This window comes from Pongo pygmaeus, chromosome 1 (assembly GCF_028885625.2).
Source record: "Pongo pygmaeus isolate AG05252 chromosome 1, NHGRI_mPonPyg2-v2.0_pri, whole genome shotgun sequence".
Taxonomy (NCBI): domain Eukaryota; kingdom Metazoa; phylum Chordata; class Mammalia; order Primates; family Hominidae; genus Pongo; species Pongo pygmaeus.
In genome coordinates this window covers 212,086,077-212,113,147 of record NC_072373.2, presented here as the reverse complement: position 1 = coordinate 212,113,147, position 27,071 = coordinate 212,086,077, and the positions used below count along the sequence as shown (strand labels likewise).

General features: G+C 53.2%; 1 protein-coding gene across 6 annotated transcripts in view; it reads left to right on the top strand.

The window, feature by feature from the left end:
* PAX7 (paired box 7) overlaps nt 1-27,071 on the top strand; it is a 117,577-nt gene that overhangs the window by 76,934 nt on the left and 13,572 nt on the right. The gene's annotated exons all lie outside the window — the stretch shown is intronic.

Below are 27,071 nucleotides of genomic sequence, written 5' to 3'. Positions count from 1 at the left end.
GTTTGGATACCCTTGAGGCTTGGTTCCCTCATCATCTCCCCTACCAGCCCAAGCCCCGGCCTAATAGGATTAGGGATTAGGCACTCAACACTTGGAAGTCCCTGGCTCTGTGCACTGGGTCCTTCTGAAGAGATGTAGAGAAAAGGAATCCTGCCTGTGAGACCTCATTCCTGATGAGGTTCATCTGGGGTTAGGATCATAGACTACCTGCAACCCCCAGCCCACTCTCTCCCCTTTGCTCCGGGCTGAGGGCCAGTTACTTGGACAATGACTGTTAGAAAACAACTTAGAGGTGGGGTGCCATGGCTCACGTCTGTAATCCCAGCACTTTGGGAGGCCGAGGTGGGAGGATCACTTGAGGTCAGAGTTCAAGACCAGCCTGAGCAACATAGCGAAACCCAGTCTCTACAAAAAATTAAAAAATTAGCCAGATACGGTGGGGCAAGCCTGTGGTCCCAGCTACTAGGGTGGCTGAGGTGGGAGGATTGATTGACCCTGGGAGGTTGAGGCTGCAGTGAGCTGTGATTGTGCCACTGTGTGCCAGCCTAGGCGACAGAGTGAGACCCTGTCTCAAAATTAATTAATTAATTAAAAATATAAAACAACTTAGGACAAAAGGAACCTTTTGTAACACGAATGACTTTGAATAATGTGACACCTGCAGATTGATCCATTCATACCAGCCCCTTTCTAGGAATCCCAAGCAGGCCAGGCTCTTATGAGTAGTGGCCACAGGTAGAAAGGAGAACACAAGGCTGGCCCTTCAGGGATCTCCAGTCTGGTGGGAAAGACACAGCCCCTGTCTTCAGGAACTCATAGTCTGATGGAAGAGACAAACCCCTCATCCTTAGATGCCCCAGTCGGATGGGGAAGACACAGCCCCTGTCCTCAGGAGCTCATAGTCTGATGGAAGAGACAAAACCCTCATCCTTAGATGCCTTAGTCTGATGGTAGAAGCACAGCCCTCTCTTGGAGCAGAGCTCCAAGAGACAGGTGGGGGAGACAGGCATCAGGAAGTCATTCAGAGCTGCAGTTCTTGGCAGGCCGAGATCCCAAGAAAAGAACCAGGAGAAAAGTTCTGCCAGTTTCGAGGGTCCCTTGGATTGAAGGCTGCAGGCAGGGTGCCTTATGCTGGAGGCTTCCTGAGGGCCCAGGTGGTGTGTGCCAGGTGCGGCTGGGAGGTGTGGTTAGCTGGAACTTCCTCATCTCCCAACCTTTTTAAGATGCCAACTATATCAGAGTGGGAAGTGGAAACTGAGGCCCAGAGAGGGCCTAATCTCCCCCCAGATTTTCCGAAAATCACACCATTGGGTTAGCAGCACCCTTGGCTGGGGTCTGGAGGGCTCCTGCCACGACCTCGTGGAAGGGGCGTTGGTCTCTCCAGCACCGCTCCTGGTGCTCTTTCGTAATGTCCCACACTCATTGTCTCCTTTGTTCCTTTCTGGAGCTTAAAATGAAGGAACCCATAAAGGGATTTACATATTTACAATTTCCCCACACACCGAGCTAATGAAGAATATTCTCTAAGAGTGCAGTTAACCACACAACCACGATCACAGCCAACCAGCCTTTCTGTCCTTTCCTGATTCTTGATACCCTTGTCTCTGGTCCAGCCTGTGCCTTTAGTAATTATGGCAACAGCAATGGCAGAGATCGTGCTTACAGAGGGCCAGTTCCCGATGGGCCTGAATGCTGACCCCACTTGCCCTCCTTGACTCTTGGCTGTTATCTTGTGACCCTCGTTTTACAGATGAAGAAACCTTCCTTGTCCAGGGTCCCCTATCCATCCAACCACCTAACAAACATTTATGGAGCCTCTTCCAGGTGCCAGGTTGTGTGCTAGGATCTGGCAAGTGGCAGAGTTAGGATTCCAACAGTGGCTCCAGAGCTCACTATGCTACTGTGTTGTATCTGCCTGGTGAGGTTGGTCTGGTGGTCCATCCAGGGAAGCGGAGGTCCCAGGTCACAGGGGCAATTAATGGCAGAGTCAGGTTCAGAGTCGCTGTCCCCAAACGCCAAGCTTCCTCTTTCCTCCTGAGACCCACAGAAATCAAGCTCAAGGCTTTACCTTTATTTATTTGTGAATGGGGTCTCCTGGGTGCGTCTTAACAGCACATGCCGAGTATTGCCCTCTGTCATTGTCTGAGGCCTCTGGGCATCCAGTTCAGCAAGAAAAGACAGTCCGTCAATGGCACACCTACTGGACGCCAGATCCCATGTAAGCACTTTGCCTATCTGAAGTCATTCCAGCCCCACAGCAACCCTACTCTTGGGGAAATAGGCTCAGAGAGGTCAAGTCACTTGCTGAAGGTCACAGAGCAGGTGAGTGATGGAGATGGGGTTCTAATTCAGGTCTGCCGAACCCAGGAACCTCACCAACACTTGACTCTCAGCAAGACACGACCAAGACAGTCCACTTGCCCTAGGGAACTGAGTAGTGCCACTCACACAGTGGACACTGGAGATTCCTACCTCTCTCTTATCACTTCCTCTTCATGTCCCCACCCCTTCATTGGCGACACTGCATTTATAATAGGCATTTAAAATGAGTCTTGCTGGACCAGGGGCGAGGAAGGAGGAGGGAGCGAGAGATTTGTAGGCAGGAAGATGGGGAGGGGGATTGTGGGGTGTTAAATAGCCCAGAATTTTTAAAAAAACTGATGCAAATCACTGGTAGGAGAGAAAATTATGTGCAATTACGTCCTGATATTGGAAGGTTTTGCCTAGCCCAGGCAACAAGATCTCATTAACAAGCAGAAAATAAGATTGAAATGGTGTGTAAAAGAGCTGAAAAATGAATTTGAATGCTGCGTTTGTCCACAATTACCCCCTCCTTCACACATATTTTATTGCAATTTTTTTATTATTCTTAATCTCTCCATTCCTCAAAGCAGATTGGGGACATCCTGGCATTACCAGGGCTTCAGGAGGAGGTGTGGAGGATTGCCTGCCCCCCTGAAAGGAGACCCTTCTCTCGCACATTTTCCAAGGTTGGGTTTTGGAGGGATCAGAATTCATTTCTCCGGCTTAGTGGGTTGTAGGAACATGGGGCTTTAACCCCGGCTGCGCGCTCCTCTGCGCCCCGCCCAGCCCTTTCTTCTCCTTCCTTCCTGGGTGAGTCTCCTGCTGCCCGCTTCCTCCCTTTGCCTTCTCACGGTCTCTTTCAGGCCTCCGCTTTCTCGGGAGGCCTCTCCCTCATGCCCCATGGGTAGAAGGAAGCCTGGAGCGAGAGAAACTGTGTCACCTGTGCCGACAAGCAGCCCTGAGTTGGAGCTCTGGTTCTGCCATTTACTAAATTGCTGTGTGACCCTGGCACAGCTTGCTTAACCTCTCTGGGCTTCCTTTTCCTCATCGGGAAACAGGGGTGATCATTGCTACCTCTCAGGGGTTGCTGTGAGAACTAAGGGAAAATTCAAATTAGGTGCCTGGTACAAGTAGGCGCTCACTAAATGTGCACTCGTCACACCCCCCTCACCTGTGCCCTGGCCTCCACCTCTGCCTCACTGCCATCCCTTCTGTTCCCTTCCCTCTGTTCCCTTCTTTTACTTCCCCACTCTCCTGGACCCCTTTCAGTTAGCTGGACAATGCTTGAGTTGGTTTCCTATCCAGGGCAATGTAAGGTGTTCTGCTGACCTAAGTCTGGGGAGGAGAAGGTGCCAGGTGCAGGGGGTTCCCTCTCTGCAGAAAGTAGGGGAAAGGCTGTCTCCTGCTCCTCCCTCGGGCCCCTGGGGAAGGACGAGCTGATGGAGGAGTGCTTGACTCAAGTTGGAAGGGCATGGGCTCTGAGTGGTTTTTCCCAGGATTAGGGGAAAGCTAACTGAGTCATCCCCCCACCCTCCAACACACATCCCCACATCCCTGTTTCTCTTTCTCTTCGTGACCAGTGCTATTGGTATGGAGTCAGGGGGCAGTTTGTGGAGTGGGCCAGGAGTCTGTGGCTGGATCTTCTTGGACCTGAAGCCGAATGACATTTTTCAGTGTCTGCCCTCCCTAACTGGCCTTCTGTACCCAGGAAGAGCCCAGCTCCCAGAGACTGCTCCCCTGCCTCCACCCAAACCACATCCACCAGCCCCTGGTCACAGCATCAGGCTAACAGTTAGGCTGCCCATCCACTCTGCTCATCAGGCAGCTCCCAATCCCCCAGGGCTTTTTCCCCCTGTTCTCTTGGCAAGGCCAGCCCCAGGGTAGGGATGAACTGCAAGGCTCAGGGGAGCAGCCATGGCGGAGGTGTGAACTGATGGTCAGTGTGAACTGATGGTCAGTGTGAATTGACGGTCAGTGTGAATTGACGGTTGCTTTAGTCCCTGGCCCTGGGCATCCTCAGCCCTTCCAGAACCTGGGGAGACAGACCCGGCCAAGACCCTGCTCTCACATCCAGCTCCATCTTTTCCACAGTTAACCCACCTCATTGGGGAACGCTGAGTTATTTCCCCCCTGGCAGCTCCTCACCAAACAAAACCACCTGCTCATGTCCATCAAAAGCCTCAGCTCCAGCCCACAAGGGAGCGGCCTGGGCAGAGCCTCTTCTCCTGTGAAAATAGACTCGTGTTTATGTCTCTGCCTTTCCCACCCCTTTTTCCTGGGTGGAGGGGAATGAGGGGGCAGGGGAGAAGGAGGAAACCCCTCCCGGAAAGAAAGGCCAAACCAGGATCAGGAACTTTCCAGACTGCTGCCGAGGGGAGTGGAGCATGCCTGAGTAGGCTTTCCTAGGAACTGGGAGGCCTGGCGGATTGCCTGGCTTTCAGGGTGACATTAGAGCCTTTGGATCATTGAAGGAGAAGTAGGAGAGCAACCCTGACCTTGCCTCCTTTCTTAGAGAACTGGGTAGAATTCTGGGAAGATATCGGATCTTCAGCCCAGCTATCTGAGTCCGAACAAGAGGTGGGTGGAGGGTGGCCTTCAAGACCACTCTGGGGCCGGGTGTGGTGGCTCACGCCTGTAATCCCAGCACTTTGGTAGGCTGAGGCGGGCGGATCACTTGAAGTCAGGAGACTAAGACCAGCCTAGGCAACATGGTGAAACCCCGTCTCTACTAAAAATACAAAAATTAACTGGGCGTGGTGGTGCATGCCTGTAATCCCAGCTACTTGGGAGGCTGAGGGGGGAGGATCGCTTGAACCCAGGAGGCGGAGGTTGCAGTGAGCTGAGATAACGCTACTGCCCTCAAGCCGGGGCAACAGACCGAGACTCCATCTCAAGAAAAAAAAAGGGGAGGGGCATTCTGGGCCTCTTTCATGCCCACCAGCAAAACATCTTCTTCCATCCAAACCACACCTCCAGAGGGTGTGGGCAGGAGCTGACCTCTGCCCCTTTGCACAGATGGAGTAGAGACCTGGCATAAACAAGTGGGGAAGGGGAAAGTAGCCTGCTTGGAAGCTCTAGATGTTTCCACACACCACTGTTGTCAGGGACCATGGTCTTCAGTACGACCACAGGCAGCATGGCAGTACTTGGCACACAAAATCTTGGTGTGACACTTGTATTATAACTAGGTGTCTGGCAGGTAATGGACCACCACCAACTGTTGGGCAACCCGCAGGCATACAGCAGGCCTGGTGAGACACAGCTGTAGTCCATTCTCAAGAGGATTTTGAGGCAGCTGATCATGTGGTTTGCACTTGAATATCATTACATATGATTCCCTTCAAATTCATTTATCTAACTCCGCTTAACAGCATAGAGGGAGACTCAAGAAAGAAATATGCATGGCTTTCTCTGCTCTTATACTTTGGAGAGACAATACTCCTCATCCCACCCCAGAGATAAATTAGAGTATTAATTGTGGACAATTTAGTGTGATTTCTAGTCAGACAGGAAGACCAGAGGAAGTCTAGAGAAGGGAGGGCATAATCAGAGAAGGCTTCCTGGAAGAGGAAGCACAGGGATAAATAAAGGAAGGGGTAGGAGTTTGGTGCCGACCAGACAGCAGCAAATGATATGGCAGATAATAAAATAGTCACTAATTTAGGCACATCGTGGACACAGTGAATGATCATACAGACCAGGGCTCAAATGCTCACATGCTCAGCCGGGCACAGTGGCTCACGCCTGTAATCCCAGCATTTTGGGAGGCCAAGGCAGGTGGATCACTTGAGGCCGGGAGTTCGAGACTAGCCTGGCCAGCATGGTGAAACCCCATCTCTACTAAAAATACAAAAATTAGCCGGGCATGGTGGTGCGTGCCTGTAGTCCCAGCTACTCAGCTGAGGCAGGAGAATCGCTTGAACCCCGGAGGCGGAGGTTGCAGTGAGCCGAGATCTAGTCACTGCACTTCAGCCTGGGTGACAGAATGAGACTCCGTCTCAAATAAATAAATAAATAAATAAATAAAAATACAAAAACAAACTCTAGCTCCTCTACTTATTTGCTGTGTGATCACAGGCAAGTTATATGAGCTCTCAGAGCCTCATTTTACTCACCTGTGAAATGGGGCCTCTGCCACTTACCTTGCAGGCTTATGAGAATTAAATGAGATTGTTCATGTGAAACACTTAGTTCCATACCTGGCATCTAGTAAGAGCTTAAGACAATGTTCCCCTTTCTGCTTCTCCTCGCCCTGAACAGAAATTGAACTCCAGAAGTCTCGCTAGGGTTCTCTACCCAGGCAATTTCCTTTCTGGGCCTGGTCAAATGTTGGAAACTCAAGAGATCCAAGTTTCCTCTAGACTCTCCCTCCAAACCACCATGTGATCTTGATAGAGGCCTTACTCCTGTGGGCCTCAGTTTCCCCATCTGTGCAATGAAAGAGATGGACCAATTGCTAGCAGAGAGCTTTCCTATTCAGAATCAGTGATTCTGTGGGTTACTTGTACATCCAGGGGAGTCACAGCCTCCAGATCTGCCGGCAGGGCTGGCCCGCCTCTCAGTCTTACATCTGCACCTACTTCCTGCCTCCTGGGAAGCCTAGCAGGCCCGGGGTTTAGCCTTCCAGAGCTGCCTGGCTTGGTGGGAAAGAATGCAAATAGTGGATCTGTTTGCATTCCTTCTTTCTGATTAGCATAGGGACTGGGGACGAGACAGTACAGCAGACAGAAGGAAAGAAAATGAGGGAGATTAGGAATTAATACAGCGGGCAGACTTAGAGTTTCGCAGGCCTGTCCCTGGGGTCCCCTGCGGGAGGGAGGCCGCCGGGATGGTTGGGCAATCGGGCCTGGGAGGCCAGGCAAGATCGTAGGTAGGAGAGACGGGGGTGACTTTGAGGGTCCCCAAAGGAGACTCATGCTCTCCTCTGCCTCCAAGCCTTTGTACCTGCTGTTCCCTTGGCCTGGAACAGCTTCTCCACCACCCCATTGTCATCTCAAGCCCACCCCTACTTCTTTTGTAAGACTTGGCTCCCTTCCATGAAGCCTTTCTTCACCACACCCCCCGCATGGTGGGTTACCTGTGCTTTCCCTGTGCAGTTACCACATTTTATCAGTACATTAAATGTATATATTGATATAAGTAATACGGTATGTATTTATTGCTACACAAATATGATTAAATAGTAATAAGTAAAATGTTTTAGCATTTACTACAAGCCAGATGCTGTGCTAAGTCAGCTACATGAGTTATCTCATTTAATCGTTATAACATCCCCTTGGAGGAAATGCTGGAATGATTATTTCTGTCCTACAGATACAGGGACAGAGGCACGGAGCAGTTTAAATAATTTGTCTAGGGTAAGTTGCTCATTAAGGCAGGAGAGCAGGGGGGTCAAGATGCGTGCTAGAATCCCAGTGCTTGGGCTCAATCCCCAGCATTGTCACTTCCTACCTGTGTTACCCCAAACAGGCTCTTCCCTGCCTCTGTTTCCCCTTCTGTAAGGTGAGGCTAATAATCATCCCCATTTTATAGAGCTGGCCTGAGAAGTGTGTTCATATATGCAAAACATGCAGAAGAACAGCTAGCATAATAGTAGGTAGCTGTTTGCAGATGGGGCCTGAGGCTCCAGCAGGTGCCACCAGGGGCCCAGGTCACAGTAAGTTAGCGCAGGGCCAAGACGCAGACCTCCTGTTGCAGAATTCATGTTCCCTCAACACCTTTGCAGCTGTCTCTTCCACACTCATTTCCTATCTTCTTTCCATCAGCCTTTTCCATCCTGTTCCCCCACTCCTTCTTGCCCCCGACTCTAGGTTCCTGCCCTGCCCCCACCTCAGCCCCAGGGCTCTCTAACCTTCCCCACCGGCCCTTCTCTCTCTTGGCCCTCTCTCCGGCTGTGAACATGTTTCTCCAACACCTTTTTCAGTGGGGACGGGTGTCCTTGGCCACCAGGGGAGTTCTGCTAAGGGCAGGGGAGGCTCCTCCCTTGGAGCTTCGGAGAACATCAGAGATCTGGGTCGGGTCCCCCAGGACATTGTTGGAGGCCTTTGGAAGGATGGGCCTGAGTGCGCCCTAATTCCTGCGCACCTCGGTCTTGTCACTGCTCCACTCTGTGGCTCTGTCGCCTTCTGAGTGATAAGCGCCTGCACTTTCTTGGGAGGGTGGACAGCCTCTCCCACCCCTCAGCCCAGCCAGGCCTGCCTTTCACTTTCTCCCCTAGCCATTCTTGCCTCCCTGTCCCCTCCCACAGCTCAGAACTTTCTCTTGGGCGCAGTTGATGGGAAATACACGTCTGTTTTTTTTTTTTTTTTTTTTTTCCCCACACATTCCCTGCTTCCTATTTCTCTCCTTTCTCCATTTCCTCTTTTCGCCCTTCGCGCCCCATTTCCCTTCGCCCCTGTGCACCACCCCCTTGCTCACCGTCTCCCTGACCCCGTCATAACCCAGAGAATACCTCCAGCCTGGGTCCTCTCTCCGCCCACTCCGTTCTCTCAGACCCTCATTTCCCTCTTTGCCTGTCTCCTCCCATAGCTGGCCTCGCCTCCACCCATTCTCTTCCCCCAATCTCTCTCATTCTCCTCTCTCTCTCATTCCGCACCCAACAAACACCTCTTTCCCCTCCATATGCAGCCCCTGCGCGCCCCCCTTGCCCTCCCCCCCACCCCCGTGTCCCCTTTCCGAATTCCTCCGCTGCTGGTGGGCTCTGAGGCAGGGACCGGGCGCGGGCTCCCGAGGCCGGGCGGACCCAAGTCCAGGGCGGGGGTTGGGGCGGCGGCGCGGAGGGAGGATCGGTTCGGGGGAGGGGGGGATCCGCGCGGCCGCCCCTCCCCGCGCTCCGCCGCCGCCGCCGCGCCTTTGATCCATGGCCCGAGGCCGCCTGACAGTGGAAAATGCGGGGAGACAAAACCACTCAGTCAAAGTGATTCCCAACAACTGTCTCCCCGAGATAAGGACGCCCTCGGGCTCGGCAGCCCGCTTAATTCCCGCTGCCCGGGCCTGGGATCCCGAGCAGCCGCGCGCCTGGCCGCCCCCCGGACTGCGGAGCCACCGCTCGCTGGTCCAGTCTTGGTCTTGGGGCTTCGGCCGTCTCGGGACGGGGCAGGCGGCGGAGGGACGGGCAGCCGGTAAGCAAGATCCGTGCTGCCTGCTGGAGAGAGAGGCTCCCTCGGGAGCGCCCCATTCCCCTCCCGTTCATTAGGGCCTTCTCCGCTAATGCACTTGCTCTTCCCTCCACCTAGAACCTTCTTGCCCCTCCTCTCCTCGCTTAGCCAGCCCTGCTCATCTCTCTGGTCTCAGCTCAGAGGTCGTTTCCTCCAGAAGTTTGCCCTGACCTGGCTCTGGTGGCCAGGCCCCCTCCCATGCCCCTTGTATTCCCCTGGGTAACAGCTTTGCCTCTGTTTTCTAACTTTTTGGATACCGCTCTCTCCCTCTAATGCAAGGACCCTAGGCTCTTGGCCTGTGTCCCCAGCACAAAGCCTGGTACGAAGTAGGTGCCCAATAAACAGCTGCAAACATGCCCTGGGCTCTCCTGAGGGTCTATTCTGTGCTCAGAGGATGCCAGGTGGGTTAAACCTGGCCTCTGCCCTCAAGAACCTTCCAGTTAGTCCACCCACAGACAAGCAAGTAACAAACCATAAGCCAGAAGCCTCCAGAGAGGAGGGAGGCCTGGGAAGGGTCTGCAGCACCCTCGTAGGGAGGGAAATACCGTCTTGACAGCCAGCTGGCCTGACTCGCTGGACAGACCACCTAGAGCCCCGACTCTGCTGTCTGACCACCCTCCTTAGCAAGCTATGGTTCAACAATGTGTAGATTCCAGAGGGACAGGAGATGAGATTATGTAAAGTGAGGCCAAAAGGGAGCCCTCGTGATCCCACCTGCACCTCCATGGGGGTGTCAGGGACAGGAGAACCAGCATGTTTGGGATGATGGCAGAAGGCACATGTCCTGTGGAGGCAGAAGTCAGCTGAACTGAGTTCACTCGGAGCTGGCCAGGGATGGAAGGGGTAACTTTGGAAAGCAGGGAGTGCCCCATCTCTGCTCAGAGCGGGGTGCAAGCAGAATCCAGGCATACCTGCCAAAATGATTGGAGGGTGAGTCTTTGCAGGGTGGGGCAATTGAGCTAGAGTCAGTGGTTCCCAAACGTGAGCCTGTTAAAAATCTCAATTCGCAGACTCCACCCTGAGAGGCTGTTATAGTAGGTCCATGGTGGGACTGGGGAAATCTGTATTTTTTAAAAAGGTACAGTGCAAAGCAGCCGGTCCCAGCCCTGGCACATCCAAAGCATGGATTAGCGAGGTTCCACCTTATAAACCTCTCTCCAAGTGGAGGAACATGAGGATCTGTTGAAGGCCTCCCTAACCTCAGTGCACCTGGGGGTCCCTGTGCACCCCAATGGTATCCACGCCTTGACCCTTCCTTTTTTTTTTTTTTTTTTTGAGATGGAGTCTCGCTGTGTCACCAGGCCGCAGTGCAGTGGCTTGATCTCGGCTCACTGCAACCTCCGCCTCCCAGGTTCAAGTAATTCTCCTGCCTCAGCCTCCCAAGTAGCTGGGATTACAGGCATGGACCACCACGCTGGCTAATTTTTGCATTTTTAGTAGAGACAGGGTTTCACCATGTTGGCCAGGCTGGTCTCAAACTCCTGACCTCATGATCCTCCCACCTCAGCCTCCCAAAGTGCTGGGATTACAGGCATGAGCCACTGCACCCAGCCGACCCTTCTTTTCTTTAGAAAACAGGTTGGAGGGAGTGTCTGCTTGAAATGAACTGAGATCCCCCTCCCCAGCAATCTCAGAGTTAGAAGGCAGCTAGAAAGAGTTAACTGGCTGTCTCATTTTGCAGATAGAGACACTCACAATGCTCCTGCACACTTTCACTGTCCAAAAAGACTCAGGAGTTAGCAGGGCTTTTGAGGGCACAGTGGGTGCAGCAATGGCCTTATCATTGCAAGAGGTTGATTTGCAGCACGTATGGTCATCCATGCCTCTGGTCCCGGTGGCTTAGGTGACTTCTGCTTTGGCACAGAGCCCTGGGAAATCTTTTCAAGCATTCACAAAAGAGGCAACCCGTGTGGGTGAATGAGTGCTGGATGAGGAGACAGGAGACCTGGGTGGGGTTTTTGAGGGAGATCCACCCCTGCCCTGTTCCTGTCGCTCCATCCTGCTGCATGAGGGCTGGGGCTTTGGAGGATAGGAGACAGTGTGCACTCTCAGAACCCAGCCCCTAGGCCCTGGGGACTGCCAGTGGAACTGGCCTGAGGCCAAATGAATGTGACCCTCTCACCAGACCAGGGGTCTCTGACCAACGGCATCGAAGGATTAAGGTCCCGTGAGGGCCCTGACAAGTGTCTTATCACAAAGGGGACATGTCCAGGCTGAAATTGAGACATACTGCCCAGGGGCAGAAGTTCTGGAGCCTTCCCCACAAGGGGCTCCCTTCCCTTCTTGGGCATAGATAATGACCTCACCCAGCCCTGGAACTCCATAGCATCCTTCCCTGAGTATCCTGGATTGTGGCTCCAACCCCAACTAACTTCATTCTCCTTTTCTAGTTCTCTGGGGTGAAACAGCTGTCCCAAATGGGGTCATATTCTGCTTTTACCCCCAAAGAAGTGGAGTTGGTATCCCAGCATGGTTACTGATCATAGTAGCAGTCATGCCACACCACATTGGTTTGGCAGTTGGCAAAGGCACCTCTACTCCTATTAGCCATTTGGCCCTCCCTGAGCCCTAAGGGCTTGAATCATTGTACCCATTTTGCAGACTCAGAGAGGTGAGCCCCGTGGTCAGCAGCAAGGCACAATGTTGGAACCAAAATCCTTAGTTTATCCAGATACTAAATTCTCTCCTCCAAGCTGGGCTGCCAGAACAGGCAGGGTCTGGAGCAGATCCTTGCTACTCCAAGTCTGTTCTGCACTTTAACGAGGTCCCTCCGAGGCTCTGCGTGCCTGTGGATGTTTGAGAAGCACTAGAGGATGACCTCTCATGCCTTCCCCTCCTCCCAGCTCTCAGATGCTCCATAAGCTCCCTGCGATGACTCAAAGTAAACCACCCTGAACAGCAGAGGACAGAGAAAGGAAGGGGCCTGGGAGGGAACCCCAAATCCTTCCGAGGCCCAGAGGAAGAGGCAGCAGAGCAAGGGAGGTGGCTGCGGTTCTGTACTCAGCCAACACCCAGCTAGACCAGGGTATGGGCCTGGCACCCTGGCATGACAGCTCAACCCTGGGCACATCAAGCTCCTGGGATGATTTGGCAGGTGAATCTAGCAGGGAGGTGTGCAGTGGGCAAGGAAGTGGTCAGAGAGGCAGACAGACAGACCCAGAGAGAGCCAGGGTATGAGGTGCTGATGGAGAGAAGGGAGGTGGGTGCGGATGGACCCATGGAGAGAGGGGAGGTGGGTGCAGATGGACCCATGGAGAGAAGGGAGGTGGGTGTGGATGGACCCACTGAAGCGTCAAGGAAAAGGAGGGATGGAGAGGGGTGGAGGTTGGGGGCGGGGAGAGAGAGAGAGAGGTAGAGAGACACCCAGAGACTGAGAGACAGAAACAGGAGCAAGAAAACCTAGGGCAGAGCAATGCGGAGGCAGGGGCATATACAGGGGTGGGGCCAGGAGAGGGAGAGACACAGGGAGAGGGATAAATCAAGAAGGCCAGGGATGATGGAGGGGGTACCCAGAGCTGGAGGGAGGAAGGTACAGAGAGAGGGCTTGAGGGCTCGGAGGAGAGGGACACAGACAGCTCCGCCATCAGAGGAACCCGAATTTGAATTCCAGGCCCACCACCTGCTCCCCCATGTTGGTCCATGGGAGCAGCAGCAGCAGGCAGGTCCCTTTCTCTCCCAGCCTAGTGACCTGCCAGAGCCAGCTTCTCTCCAAACTCCCTCCAGCCTCTTCTCCCACTCCCAGTCCAGGTGTCCGTGGCGAGGACCTTTTCCCATGCACAGGGGGCTGCCCAGGCCTGAACCGCAGATGCCCTGGCCTCCCAGTGCGGCGGTGGTGGGTCCCAGAGCCCTCAGAGCCCAGGGTGAGAAGTCCTGCCCTTTTGCCGAGTGTTTTCCTTTAGTTCCAGTTGCCACCCTGACAGGTGCTACCCTGTGATTAATGTCCCCACCCCCAAGGCCTGGGACCAGCCCCTCCTCCCCAAGCCAGAGGTGGAGGTGGGTGGGCAACGCAGGGACTGAGCTTCCAAAATCCCTTCCTGGTTCCTCCCTCTCCCTGGACCCCCTCCAGCCACCAGGAGCAGAGAGAAGACCCCTCCTCAAAGACACTCTCAGATGAGCCACATGGCCGTGGCTGAGTTTCCCTTTAAGCCTCAGTTTCCCTGGCTCTCTGAAGGTGGCAATAGTCCTGCTGCTGTGCTCAGGAGGCCGTGCCAGCAGAGAGCCCGGAGCTCCCTGGGGCAAAGCAGAGAGGCTGCTGGGGGCCTCTGGGGAGCCCCACACAGTCTTGATACCAGAGCCGCTAGTGGTGGTGGATGTGGGGATAAAAAGAACCATTTCTCCTCCGTCAGTGATGCGGGGAGGAGAAGCTGGCAGTTGTTGGACCATGTCTGGAAACACACGGGCTTCAGCAACTTGAAGGCCCTGTGTAGAGTGGCAGAGAAGCAGACCATGGTTACTTCAAAGGAGAGTCATAATTAGGGGCGTTGCATGGTTTGGGGGACTGCTGTCAGAGACGGGGATCAAGGTTGGAGGTATAATCGGTCGTGTTAAACTGGAGAGTATTATCTAAGTTGGTGGCAATGGTTACCAGCTGTGTGATCTTGGGCAAGTGACTTGACCTCTCTGTGCCTCCATTTGCTCAAATGTGGATGATACAGAGTTAGACCTGCTTCCCAGGGCTGTTGTGAGGAGTAAATGGGTTAACTCACTGAAATGCTTAGAATGCTACCTGACATGGAGACAGCATTACAGAAATACTAGCTTAGGATTATGGATGGCTGACCTTGGAAGTGTGGTCAGCACCAGGATCATGGAGTGGGGTCGTAATCAGAGCGGGGGGCCCAGGTTGGAGTTGGGGTGCATGCAGTATAGGATAAGGCGGGGACTCCATTTGCCCAACCCCTTCCCCATATAACCCACGGCATTGCCTTCCCAGCCTGCATCGCCAGCGAAAAAGCTACTATCTCCTCCCGCATCTCTTAGGGCCCCGGGGACTGAAACGAGACAACATCACTCCGCCACTGTCCCCAGCCTCTTGTTTGTTCAGTACGTCGATGCCGTGGGCACGTTTTTGCTAATTTCGTAGCTGCCTTTATCAAATGGGGATTCACAGGCGCTTTATCCTCGATAAGTGGATTAGTCTTTGAGCTAAACAAGAAGGTGTGGGACGAGGGGGCTGCTCCGGAGAAGATATTTGTTTTGTAAAGAATGGAGCCTGCGTTCCCTGCCCTGTGTGGGTGAGGCGGCAGGGCGTCGATGTAGCTGGAAGGGCTGTCTCTGTTCCTTCTCCCAGGGCCCCGGAAGCCCTAACTCGTGGGAACTTTCTACAGTACCAGCAGGGAGCAGGAGGGAGGCTGGATCTCTGGAGAAAGAGCTCCTGGGTCCATCTGGGGAGGGGAGAGTGAAACTCCAAATCAGACCTGGGTAAATAGGTATACCGGGGCTCATTTTGAGTTGTGTCACCTCCTTGGGCTGCAGCTTTTTCCTCTCCATCTTCTGTCTTCATCCACCTTTCCTTTCCTTCCTACCCTTCACCTCCTTTATTTGTCTCCTTTCTTCATCCCTCAAACCCCTCCAAGGGCCTTTTGCTAAGAACTGTAAATTCAGGCACCAATAAGACATCGTTTCTGCTCTTGCAGACTTCATAGTCCAGTTGGACAAAACCAAGACAACAAATTAATGGGTCCCCAAATGTGGCAACAAGAGGTGAATCTGGTTGGAAACCCTAGAATGCTTCCAGCTGCTTCCTTAGCCTTGATGCTCTCTAAGGAATGGCCATCTGGTGCTCACAGGGCTTCTCAAACTTCTCTTCAAACACCCGGGATAATAGTTGAGTATGTTCCCCCTGAGGCCCTGACGGTGGAGTGTAATATAGAGTTTAATGTATTCTTTTTGAGATGCATTCTTTGCCATATATGGAGCCATATATGTTGGGTCATAATAATGGAATAAGTTGGCATCATGTCAAGTTGACTCCTCTCCAGGAAGTTGCGCCATGTTTAGCTTGTGACTTTCCATGGCACATGAAGGACAACTGAATATGGGCACTGAGAGGGGAATCAAAGATGATTGGGATGTCTGAAGTCTGAGTGACCAAGAAGGTGAGGCATCGTAGACAGAAACAGGGAATGCAAGAAGAGGACCTGGGTCAGAGCTAGCTCTTTGTAGGTCAAGACCAGGAGATAGCCACAAACGTGTCCAGGACAAAGGTCAGGGCAGAGATGTGGATTTCAGAGACATCTCTCTGCAGAGACCTGGAGGTGTAATAAGATGCACAGGGAGAGAAGAGAGAAAGGCTGGGAGGTTTCATTGCACCCATAGCGGGGGGACCCAAATGCTTTCTTTTTCCTTTCCATTTTTAATATGCATAGTCAGGATCTTGAGGTCCTTGCTCTGTGTTGCAGCAAGAGCCTGGTTGAGGGGGAGAGAGGGAGCAGAGACTCTAAGAAGGAAAGAAAAGAGTGGAGCAGAGCATTCTGGTCCCCAGCTGGTCCTTAGCAGCGTCTGTCCGCCCCAAACTGCCTCCAGCTGAGTGTGATTTTGCTATTTATTTACATGTAATTATTGCTATGAGGTGCAGATATTAACGCTGTCAAGAGCAATTTGCTCTGACATTTTTCACTCGCTCAGTGCCCCCACCACTCTCAATGGGGCCCAGGGTTCTCCCGGCTCAGGCCGCTGCGTGCTCGGTGGGCCGGCCGGGAACCACCCAGCCGGCAAGGAGTGGTGTCAGCGGGCTCACCCGGCTCCTCTGCAAACTCATTAAGCTTCGAAATTGAATTTGGTCTGGGAGAGGGCTGGCTGGGCCCCACTCCACCAGCCGAGGCTGGCTCAAGGCCTCCCTGCTCCGTCTTCCACAGAGAAAACTGGGCAGGGCCAAGCTCGCTGGGGCACAGGCCAGTGGCTAAGGCTGGCAGCAGGCTGCAGAGGCAGCTGGTGAAGGCAGTGGAGGGTCATGGCCAGAGAAGTGAGATGTACACAGCCACCATCAGCAGAGCCCCAGCACGGCCAAGGCACGCTGCGGCCATGGTAGCTCAAACCCTGTCTGTCTGCTCCATTACCAGGTCACCCAAGAAACCAATCCATAACTTTGAGGGACAGCACTGCAATTGACAGGTGCACCCACCTAACTAACAGACTGTCCTATGAAGCCAGTCAAACACCTTAGTCATCCTGCAGAGGACGGTACTATGGGGGCAGAAACTGGGGCTGCAGCAAGGCCCCTGGGTGGATGCTAGAAACAGAATCGACTTTCTATTTACAACTTTTGAGTTCAAATCCAACCCCCAGTGCTTACTAATTGTGGAGACTGGGGCAAATTATTTAGCTTTCTAGAGCCTCCGTTTCCTGATCTTGAAAACAGAGCAGCCATTTTTCATTATATTTCATATTTCATTGAATCTAAGACATCTGATGCTGGCCCTCCCTTGATCTTATCAGAAGATGGGAACAAAAGCTTTCCACACAGCTACACAGCCACGTAGCCACAGCAAGGCAGTGACGAGGGCAATATGCATCCTCATTTCAGAGAGGTGAAAATGTACGTCTTCGACCTGCTGTGGGGAAGAGGGGCTGGCGGTCCGCCTGCACATAGTAGGTGATGGACGCATAGTAGGTGCTTAAGGCTATGATCCTTTTCCCATGTGAGCTTCTCTGTAACCAGGGGCCATTTTACAAATGGGGAAACTGAGGCTTATTTGTTCATTCATTCCACTGAAGGGATTTTGTTCCTGGGAGGGGGCGAGCCGGGCCTGAGCTGTCATGGCCATGAGTCCTTAACACATTGTGATATGTGCCAGCTTGTCTGCCCAGGTACCAACAAGGCCTCCCTGCCACCGCTCAGTCCCTGCCACAGCCAATCTGCATCCTCCTCTCCACCAATTACCGAGGTAGAGATGCCCCCCCCCCGCACCCCCCCCCCCACCACGCCGACTCCGCCACACCAGGGGGGCCTGAGAGTCCAGACCTCCTCCTTTTCCAACCTGGGCGGGGGACCAGAGTCAAGGAGGCCCTCCTCCCTCCCCTCTCCTTCCTCCCGCCTGCCCCTCCTCCCTTCAGCTCGGCCAATTAGGCCCCTGACACCTGGAGCCACTGACAAACTGTTTCTGTCACTTGCTCTCTGTCTTTCATTAGGGCCGCAGAGGAGGGGCAGCAGGGAAGGGAGGGGGAGGAGATGGGATCTTTCATGCTTAGTAAGGCCAGATACATTAATTACAAAACGGCCATTTGCCGCGTGAAAGTGTGCTAATTAAATTTATGCAATCATTATCTTTAAATAGTCATATCTTTTCCAGCGATCGGCCCCTTCCCCCCGAGCCTCGCCGCTCCTAGCAGAGTCACTCTAATCCCTCGTCCGCCATTTATCGAGCCATCAGAGATGGTTTCTGAATCTCACTACGCCCTGTTAGCACCAGCACCCGCCAGGGGCCCTGAGCCCTCAGACCCATCCTGGCGTGGGCACCTTCAGACTCAGGCCGACCCAAGGATCTGCCCTGGGATGAGGGGCAAGCCTCCATCTGGTGTTTCCAGATATTTCTAGATGTTTCCAGAAATTTGGAGATTGACATCTTGTAAAACAGACATTGGAAGAGTGTGTGTGTGTGTGTGTGCGCGTGCGTGTGTTTGTGTGTGTGTGTGTGTCTTTGACTTCTTGGACAATGAGTGGAAAGCCATTCTGTTCCTCCCTCCACCCCCACCTCACCTCTAGACAGTCCCTAACTAAAAGCCTCCAAGGACCCCTGGGATGGGGAGGGGGCGCTTAGAAACCCATTGAGTTGGAGGATGTTTGCCATATGATCCTTCAATTTATTCTTTTCCTCCAACCAATTCTGTGCTAGATCCTGTGCTCGGGATAAAAAGAGAAACTCATTTCTTCATTCATGAATTTCCTCACTTAGCAAATGTTTGTTGGGTGCCTTCTGTGTCCCAGGCACTGGGAATAAGATGCCAAGTCTGTCCCCAGGCAGCTCCTGGCCAAATCCAGGTACATCATGGCCACAAGACAACAACAAACAGGGTGAGGCTCAGTCTGTTCCCAGGCAGAGGGTTGGGCCTTAGTGGGACTGAAAGTTTCCATGGGATAAGGCTCGAACACAGGGACCTCACAGCCTCTTTTGGCTGCACCTCCCAGGATCTCTCCCTCACACACCAGTAGGTTCTTACCAAAGTCTCAGCTGGATGTCTTCTGCTGCAGTTTCACAAATTACCCCCTCTGCTTTCCTCTTCACTCAGACACAGCCGGCCTCATGAGTCTTTCCAAGTCTGTGTATCAAACCGCACATGGGAGGAGGAGAGACCCAACAGGGTTGTGGGTGGGTAGCCCCCACCCTGGTCAGAGATGGCAGTCAATGCCCCGTGTTCACCACGTATCCTCTGAGCTTCCAAGGTCCCCAAGCTTCAGCCTGTACTCTGGGTTGGGGCACACAGGATCTGTGCCCCATACATGTGCAATGCTCACATGCACACACACACGCAGACAACACTCACACATGCACACACAGTAGTAGCTACTGCGTGCACATGCAATACTTACGTACACACAATGCTCATGCACTCAATACTCACACAAGCACACATACAAAATTCACACATACACAAATACTTGCACATGCACACAAAAATTCTACACATGCATGTACAATACTCCCATGCACATATAACACACAGGCACATACATAGACACAATGCTCACACATCACACAAGGACTTAGAAGCATACATACAACACACACACACAGTACTTCCATGTGCACAAGCATGCATGAACACGTAGTACTCACACATGCACACTATTCACACATGCACATACTCTCCCTCCTCTCTCTCTCTCTCTCTCACACACACACACACACACACACACACTGAGTTAACACTCAGTTAATAAATGACCCTGAGCCACCTATGGTAAATGAAGGCCTCAGCCAGGCACAAGGCGATCACCTTCTAGCGTCAGACCAAAAGTCGAGACACTTTCTAGCATCAGACCAGAAGTCAAGAGTCAAGGGTCCTTGCCCCAATCCTGCCACTCATCCCCCAGGTGATTCTGGGTGAGCTGCTAAGCCTCAGTTTTCTCATCTGAAAAATGGGGTAACAGTGCTTCCTAGAGTCATTATGAGGCTTAAAGGGAAATACTTCACAAACTGTAAAGTGCTGTGCTTGTGCAAGAGACTGCCATCAGCCAGGCTTAGAAAAGCGTTCATGGAAGTCTTCGAGGGTGACAAATGAGAGGGGACCAGGAGTCAGGGGGCTGGGTCAGGGGAGGGAAGGGAACCTTCTTGCCCACACGGCAGATACAGGGCTGCGGTGTGGGATGCTGGTAGTGGAGGGGGTGGGGTGTGGAGGCCATAAGCAGAGATGGAAACTGAGGTGGGGGACAGGGAAACCTGCAGGAAATCTTGTTTGGAAGCTCCAAGTCAGCACCCGAAGCCTATTACCGCTGTCCACAGGGGGGAAGGAGGGGGAGGGTCCAGACCTCTTAGTGGAGAATTGAGAGGAACGGGGCGAGGGTGGGCAGCTGCCTGGGTGGGTAATTTCTGGCTTGCACTAATCCCAGTGTGGGGCTGGGAACAGGCAGCTGCCGGTAGGGGCATGCGTGTGTCTGGGTGTCTCCTGGGGGCTGGAGGAGGGTGAAGGGCGCACAGGTTTGCGTGAGTGAGCTGACGCAGGTGGAGTTGTGGGGTGGCAGTGTGTGGGTGCGTGAAGGTCTGTGTACCTCTGTGTGTGTGCGTCGGGGAGGCCGGTGGATCTGTGGCCAGAGGGATGGGTGCCTGCGGGTTTTCATGGATGTCATTCTCTGTGTGTTTGTGTTGGCACATCTGTAATGTGTGTGTCTTCCTGCATGGGTGTCTGGGTGTGTGTTGGTGCATCTGTAATGTGTGTGTCTTCCTGTATGGGTGTCTGGGTGTGTTTTGCGTGCATCCCATATCTTCACCTGTATGAATATGGATGTGTCATGGTATTACATGTGTGTAGCAATTCACAGTGATGTCTTGAGACTAGTGGCTCTCAAACTTGGCTGCTCATTAGAATCAAATCACCCGGGAGCTTTAAAAACTCCTGACCTGACCGGGCGCAGTGGCTCACGCCTGTAGTCCCAGCACTTTGGGAGGCCAAGGCAGCCAGATCACCTGAGGTTGGGAGTTCGAGACCAGCCTGACCAACATGGAGAAACCCCATCTCTACTAAAAAAAAAAAAAAAAAATTAGCTGGGCTTGGTGGTGCATGCCTGTAATCCCAGCTACTCAGGAGGCTGAGCCAGGAGAATAGCTTGAACCTGGGAGGCAGAGGTTGCGATGAGCCAAGATCACGCCATTGCACTCCAGCCTGGGCAACAAGAGCAAAACTCCGTCTCAAAACAAACAAACAAACAAAAAAACAAAAACAAACTCCTGACCCCCAGACCCCCAAGTGATTCCAGTGGACAGTCAAGATGGAGAACCAGTGATGGAGCAGACAGACCCAGGGGAGAGGCCCATCCCTCTTGCCGAGTCCTCAGCCTGCTCTCACAGGGTCTGCCTGAAGGCAGAGGTGGATTCCAGGCCCCAGACCCTTAGGAACCAAGGCAAGTTGTAAGCTGGGCTGCCACAGGTCATCTCCCAGCCTGGCAACAGTTCTTGGTCCATAGGGACACTTTCATGCAATTCAGACAAACAAAGCATTCTATTCCTGGCAAGCTGTGTTCTGACAATGGGAACAGAGGGCTCTGAAAATATCTCCTCTTCTCACCTCTTGTGGAAGTCAAAACGGTGAGCCAGGGCTGGAGGTGGACCTGAGGCTTGGAGATAAAAGTGCTCTGTGTGTCAGGCCAGCAGATCCTTTTGGAACCACACCCAAGACAGGGGGCAGGAGGGAGTGGCAGTAATCCCTGGGGTGCCAAGTCACTCCCCCTCTTTGAGCCTCAGTTTCCCCATCTGTGAACAAGCAGCAAACTCCAAGTTGCCTCCCCAGTTTCATGTGCATATTTGGGTGTATTTACATGCAAGTGTGTGCGTGTGTAAGTGTATTGGATGAGTTTAAGAAAGTGGGCATGCAAATGGGAAAAACTATCCTGCCGGTTAACTGGGGTTCTGATGAAAGGCTGTTTGGCGATCGGGACCAGAGACGTTTTCAATGGACGCATCGTCGTGGATTCAGTTGTGTGTCCTGCAGAGTGTGGTGTGGGCTGCCCTGTGCAGTGTGTGTGTTGTGGAGTTGTGTGGATTCCAGGCCTTGCTTGGCTGAGACTGGGAGACTCCAAGGATTTGTACTTTGATAGTTCCTTCTTTCTATGGGGAGCACACTCAGGCCAGAGTGGGGTGCAACTTGTCAAAGCCGCACACTCCTGCTCCCTTTCCAGTGTGCAGGCCCCAGCTTCTGCGTGGGGACAGAACAGTTCTAAGAGGGCAGCGCAATGCTTCATTCAGAAAGCACCCACTGGGTGTTGGCCCCCATGGGAGAAAAAGATGAAAAACTGCACAGCCCCTGACTGACAAGTGTTCCCAGAGTCTGCTTCCAAGTGCTCATTTCCATCTCAGGCAAGGTCCCTGAGCCACCTGCCTCTTCCCTTCTAATCCAGGCAGAAGAGGTGTCAGGGAGGTGAAAAAGGAAGGGGAGGGGGACAGCTGATATTTACTGGGAACTAACAATACACCAGGTATGGCACATCCAGTGTACATTTACTCACTTAATCCTTACAATAACTCTCTAGGTAGCTACAATTATCATCATACCCATTTTATAGATGAGAAAACCGAGGCACAGAAGGTTAAAGAAATTGCTCAGAGTCGCAGTTAGTCAGGGCAGATATTCTGGCCCCCATGCTACAGGAAAGCCCTTCTGAGCACTGACTGGCCCAGGCCCAGTGCCCTCGGGGAAACTGTTGTCCCTCTTAGAGCCTCAGGGTCCCTCTTAGGCAGTGCAGAGGTGGGGCTCTGTGACCTGCCGATCGTTCCTGCAGCCTTGACCTGATTCCTGACCCCCACCCCTATCCTGACTTTCGGTCTCTAGGCCCTGTGCCTCCCTCTCCCTCTGCACCCTGCTGCGGCCCCCACCCACCCACCACAAACCCTGCCACGGAGCCCCAATGATGGCGATCGCCCCTTCTAATTGCAGCCACACTCCCAAAGCCACGTTCGGTTATCACAGAGGGTGCAGATCTCGCAGCTCAGCCTCCTCAGTCCCAGGCCCTCGGGGCCAGCTCAGGAACGGAGGGAATTAATTACATTTTTCCCATCCCCTTCTTTTAAAGTAGGGGAGCGCGCCGGCACATCCCAGGGGAGGGGGCGGTGAGCAGAGGCTGTGGAAGGGGGGCGCCCACCCCCAAACCAGCAAGCCTCTCCCCAGCGGGCGGAAGGGAGGGTGAGGCTGGCCTCTTATTGATTTAGTCTGGTCGAGGCTGGGACTGATTTGGAGCAGAGAGAGAGGAAGGGGTTGGGGGCGGGGTAGGGGCCGTGGCGGGTGGGGGGAAATGGAGGAGGAAAGGAGAGGAAGGGACGGCTGTCTGTCAGCCTGACGGACAGCCCTGAGATTTGCCTTCAGATAAAACCTTACAGATGTGGAGGTCGGTATTGATTTTGAGTTAGTAACGGTAACGTACCAAGAAGTAATACATTAGTGAAAGCAAGGTCACCAGGAAAAAAGTAAAACCCACCCGGGGAGAGGCCTTAGCATTCTTGAGGGGGGTGGATTACTGCATCAGACCTGAACTTCCTCAAGTTGAAAAGTTTGCAGGCTCCGGACCTCAGCTGGGTTCCTAACTGTGGGCCAATGCTTCCTGCTTCTGCAGGCCAAGAGGGAGCCCTAAAGGTCCCCGGGAAGCCAGAGGCCAGCGAGGGTCATTTAGGCCCGTAGGGCTCTGTGCAGTGAGGCTGCCAAACCTCTCCCTGTGTGCTCTCCAGCACAGCTGGTGGCAGGGAAAGAGCGCAGCTAGGGACCCAGGAGACCTGGGTGCAAATCCCAGCTCTGCCACTTACCAGCTCTGTGGTTGTGGGTGAGCCCTTTTGCTTCCCCGTGTCTCAATTTCCCCATCTGCATAATGGGAGTAATGATACCCCATCTGCTTGAAGAGTCCATGAACTGGCCAATATACGACTCAGGCCTTGTGGTCTTCATCAGTGAGTGTTTTCCCCTCCCGCCGCTCTCCAGTTGGGTCCTGTCCCATTAGCTTAGATGCTGCCCTGCCTGGAGACAGGGGGTTGGATGAAATGGAAGCCCTTTGATCCACAGACCCCCAGGGGCTCTGGGAGAGAGTGAGCAGTGGCAGCACATCCTCCATTCACACCTTCCCCAGATGTGGATTTGATTTGATGTTCCAGGGCAAATCCCATTGAGTAAATCCCATTACGGGAAAAGCTCCCTGGACCCAAGCTGTTTCTGAGTTGTCAGTTCACGGCCCAGGGTCCAAGGCCTCCTGAGCCACCGGGCACCACCCAAGCCCCTTCTGAGAAAGGACTGCCCAAGCTCTTGCGGCTCCTGGAATTTTCACTCTCCACCTTCACCTTCTTGCTATTTCCTAAACCTGCTGGGTGTATCTTGTGGTTCAGCCCCCTCAGCCCCAGGGACCTCAGGGCCTTTGCACTTGCTGACTTCTCTGCCTGGAAAGCTCCCCTGCCTCGTCTTCTCAGGGCTGTTCTTTCTGGTCTTGCTGGATATCCCATCTTTGGGGAGGTCTTGCCTGACTGCCCCACATAGCCCCTTATTTTTCCTCCGTAGCATTTATCAGTATCAGAAATTATATTAGTTGTTCACTTGTTTATTGTCAGCTTCGTTCCTTAGGCCGACAGCTCCAGGAGGACATGGGATTGGCATTTTTCATGGCTGTGTCCCCAGTGCCTGGCTTAGTGTCTGGCATATAATAGGTGCTCAGTAAATGTTTGTTAAAGGAATGCGCATGAATTCAGCAGAGGTTTTCTGAGCTCAGAATACGTAGCAAGCACCACGTAGGCACTGGGGCTACAGAGACGGACAAAACGCAGTTCCATCCTGCTCTCAAAGAGCTCATAGTCCAGCCCTAGCTCCAGACTGGCACATAGTAGCACCCTATGAAATGCTTGTTGGATGAATACATGAATGAATGAAGGATATCTTCAAGAAATAACACATTGTTTGGGATAGCTGGGATGTAAACTGCAAGGTAGAAAGGGGTGAAAGGAGTTGGGACAGACAGCTAGAGGTCTGGTCACTAGGAGCTTTTGCTGAGAGATAATGGGGAGCCATTGATAATTCTTGAGTGATATTGTCAGATTGGGCAGCAGTTCTGTGTAGGTCTCTGTCTTAGAGGATGAGTAGTGGGTCTACACATAGCTCTCAGCCTGTCTCAAAGCATCCTCATCCTCTTCCTAACCATCCCCGGACTCCTTCCCTCCCATCATCCCGTCCAGGCTTGGCATCTTGGGGATGGGTAGGAAGGAAGGATCAAACTGCAGTCTCACCGGAGCTGACAAACCCTCCCAGGAGTCTCCCAGCCCCCGTCAACTGTCCTTCTGAAAGAAGGGATCTGGAGCCTGTGTGTTTTTTCTGAGCCTCTAAGTCTATTCTTGGAGTCCAGGCCTCCTTTGAGCAGGGAGCAGGGTCCGTGTTTGTGTTGGGTCAGAAAGGAGATGGGTGGGAAAAGGTCTAGACTAAGAACCCCAGGGCAGAGTTAGATTCCTGAGTTTGCCCTGGGACCTTGCTCTCCTCTCCAAGCCCCTAGCACATTCTTCAAACTAAAGAGATCCCATCTTGACAGAGAGAAAGCAACAAACACAGTCCCACAGTGTCAGACACCCTTACATACCACTACCCCAGCACTCTACTGTTGACCCGACCACGACAAAGACCTCAGAAGCACATTCAACACAGAGCGAGCTAGGGAGACCTCAGCTCCCTAAAGTAGTGCTAGTGTCCAAAGGACTCCAGACACTGCCCAGCCCAGCCTCCTACCTCCCAGGCAGACTTTCTCTCTCCTTCTTGCAAACCCATTCCAGTGTGTCTTTGCCATCTTGATGAGGTTGACACACCCCTATATCCCACCCAAATCTCCCCAGCTGTGTGGAGATTAAGACTAGCCAGTTGACAGTCCCAGCTGGTCTGAGCTCTGAGCTCTGGCTGTGGGGTGACAGTGACAGAGGGAAAATGTGGAGGAGGGCAGACCCCCAGGGCTGAGGGCATGGGGGAAAGAACCAGGCAGAGGCTCTGCTCAAGACATTCCAGAGGACCTAAGCTTCCCCCAGAGCAAGGGACCCCACCCCACTCACCCCACATTAGCTGCCCAGGAAACAAACTACTGCTGGTCCTTGGAGTGAGACCCTCTAAAGTGAGCAGATGCCTCAACCTCATTCATTCTTGAGAGTTGAACTTGACATTTTGCAGGTGAGCCAGGGTCAGGCGAACTGAGCCCTGGGCCTGCTGTGAGATCTGGGGAAGCCACAACCCCTTTGCAGGCCTCAGTTTTTTCATCTGGGAAATGGGCATCCTAGCTTTGCCCCACACATCTCTGTGGGCTTTTGGGTCGGGAGAGTCAAATGAGTTAACTGCTCAGGGATATTCCTGAGGTTACACAGCTGGTAAACAGAGGAGCTCGGTGTCTGTCCCTGGCCCGAAGAATCCATCAATGCCCTCGACTGTGGCCAGGCCTCAATGCCTGTGGCACAAGCCAATAATAAAGGCAAAGGTAAAAATCTTCAGAAGGTGTCTAGTCGGCAAAACGATCACTGCTTGAATGCCCACAGCCTGCTTTCTTACCCTGTAGGGGGAGTCAGGGAACTCAACTGTGTGCCCAGCAGGGATTGCCACGTGGTTCTCCGTCTCGGTGCTGGGCAGATTATCAGCAAAGCCATCTCCACCTCATACTCAGGGTCTTCCTCCCATAAAGGGCGGCATCACCAGGAGGTCATCAGGGGCCTGGGCCCTGCAGGTTAGGTTCACGAGGGCCTGCCTCTCCCTCCTACTCTCTCCCCTGCCCTCCTCTGGACTGACTGGGACACTGTGCCCTCTCACTCTCCAGGAGCTCCTGCTGCACCACTCCCAGTCCCACTCCAGGAAAGCACTGCTTTTCCCCGCCTTCTTTCCTGGAGAGCTGGACAGCAGGTTCCACCTCCCCTAGATTTCCCAGACTGCCAGGGATGACTGGATGCCCTCCTCTGTGTCCTTTGATAGATAAGATGCCTGTATCACTACTCCATGTCTCTATTATCTTTGTTAGTAGCTTCTCTCACCCGACCCAGACCCTTCCTCCTCCTCTCCCCCGACCGAGGGCAGGGACCATGGCTCTTTCTCCACTGAAGTCTCAGAGCCTTCAGCTCTCAGCCTGGGACCAGAGCCACCATCCACGTCTGTTTGTGGAGTAAATAAGTGAACATCCCAGTAAGTGAACACCTGGACCTCCATCCAGGTCCCCTAAGCTGAGTTTCTAGAGACAAGCCTCCCCTGGTAGTCTGTGTTGCCAACGCTGACAGTGAGTTCCTATTTGTGGAACCCAGCCAGGCAGGGAAGGAAGGGATGGTCACAGACCTTAGGAGCTGGTAGAATCAAAGGAAGGGGCCTGAGAGGCTCTTTGAAAGCATTGGCCGTGGGCTTCAGTGTCGAAGGGGCAGGAACTTCAGAGTCCAGAGGAGTGGCAGGCAGAGCAAGCCACACACAGTGACGCCAGACAGATCA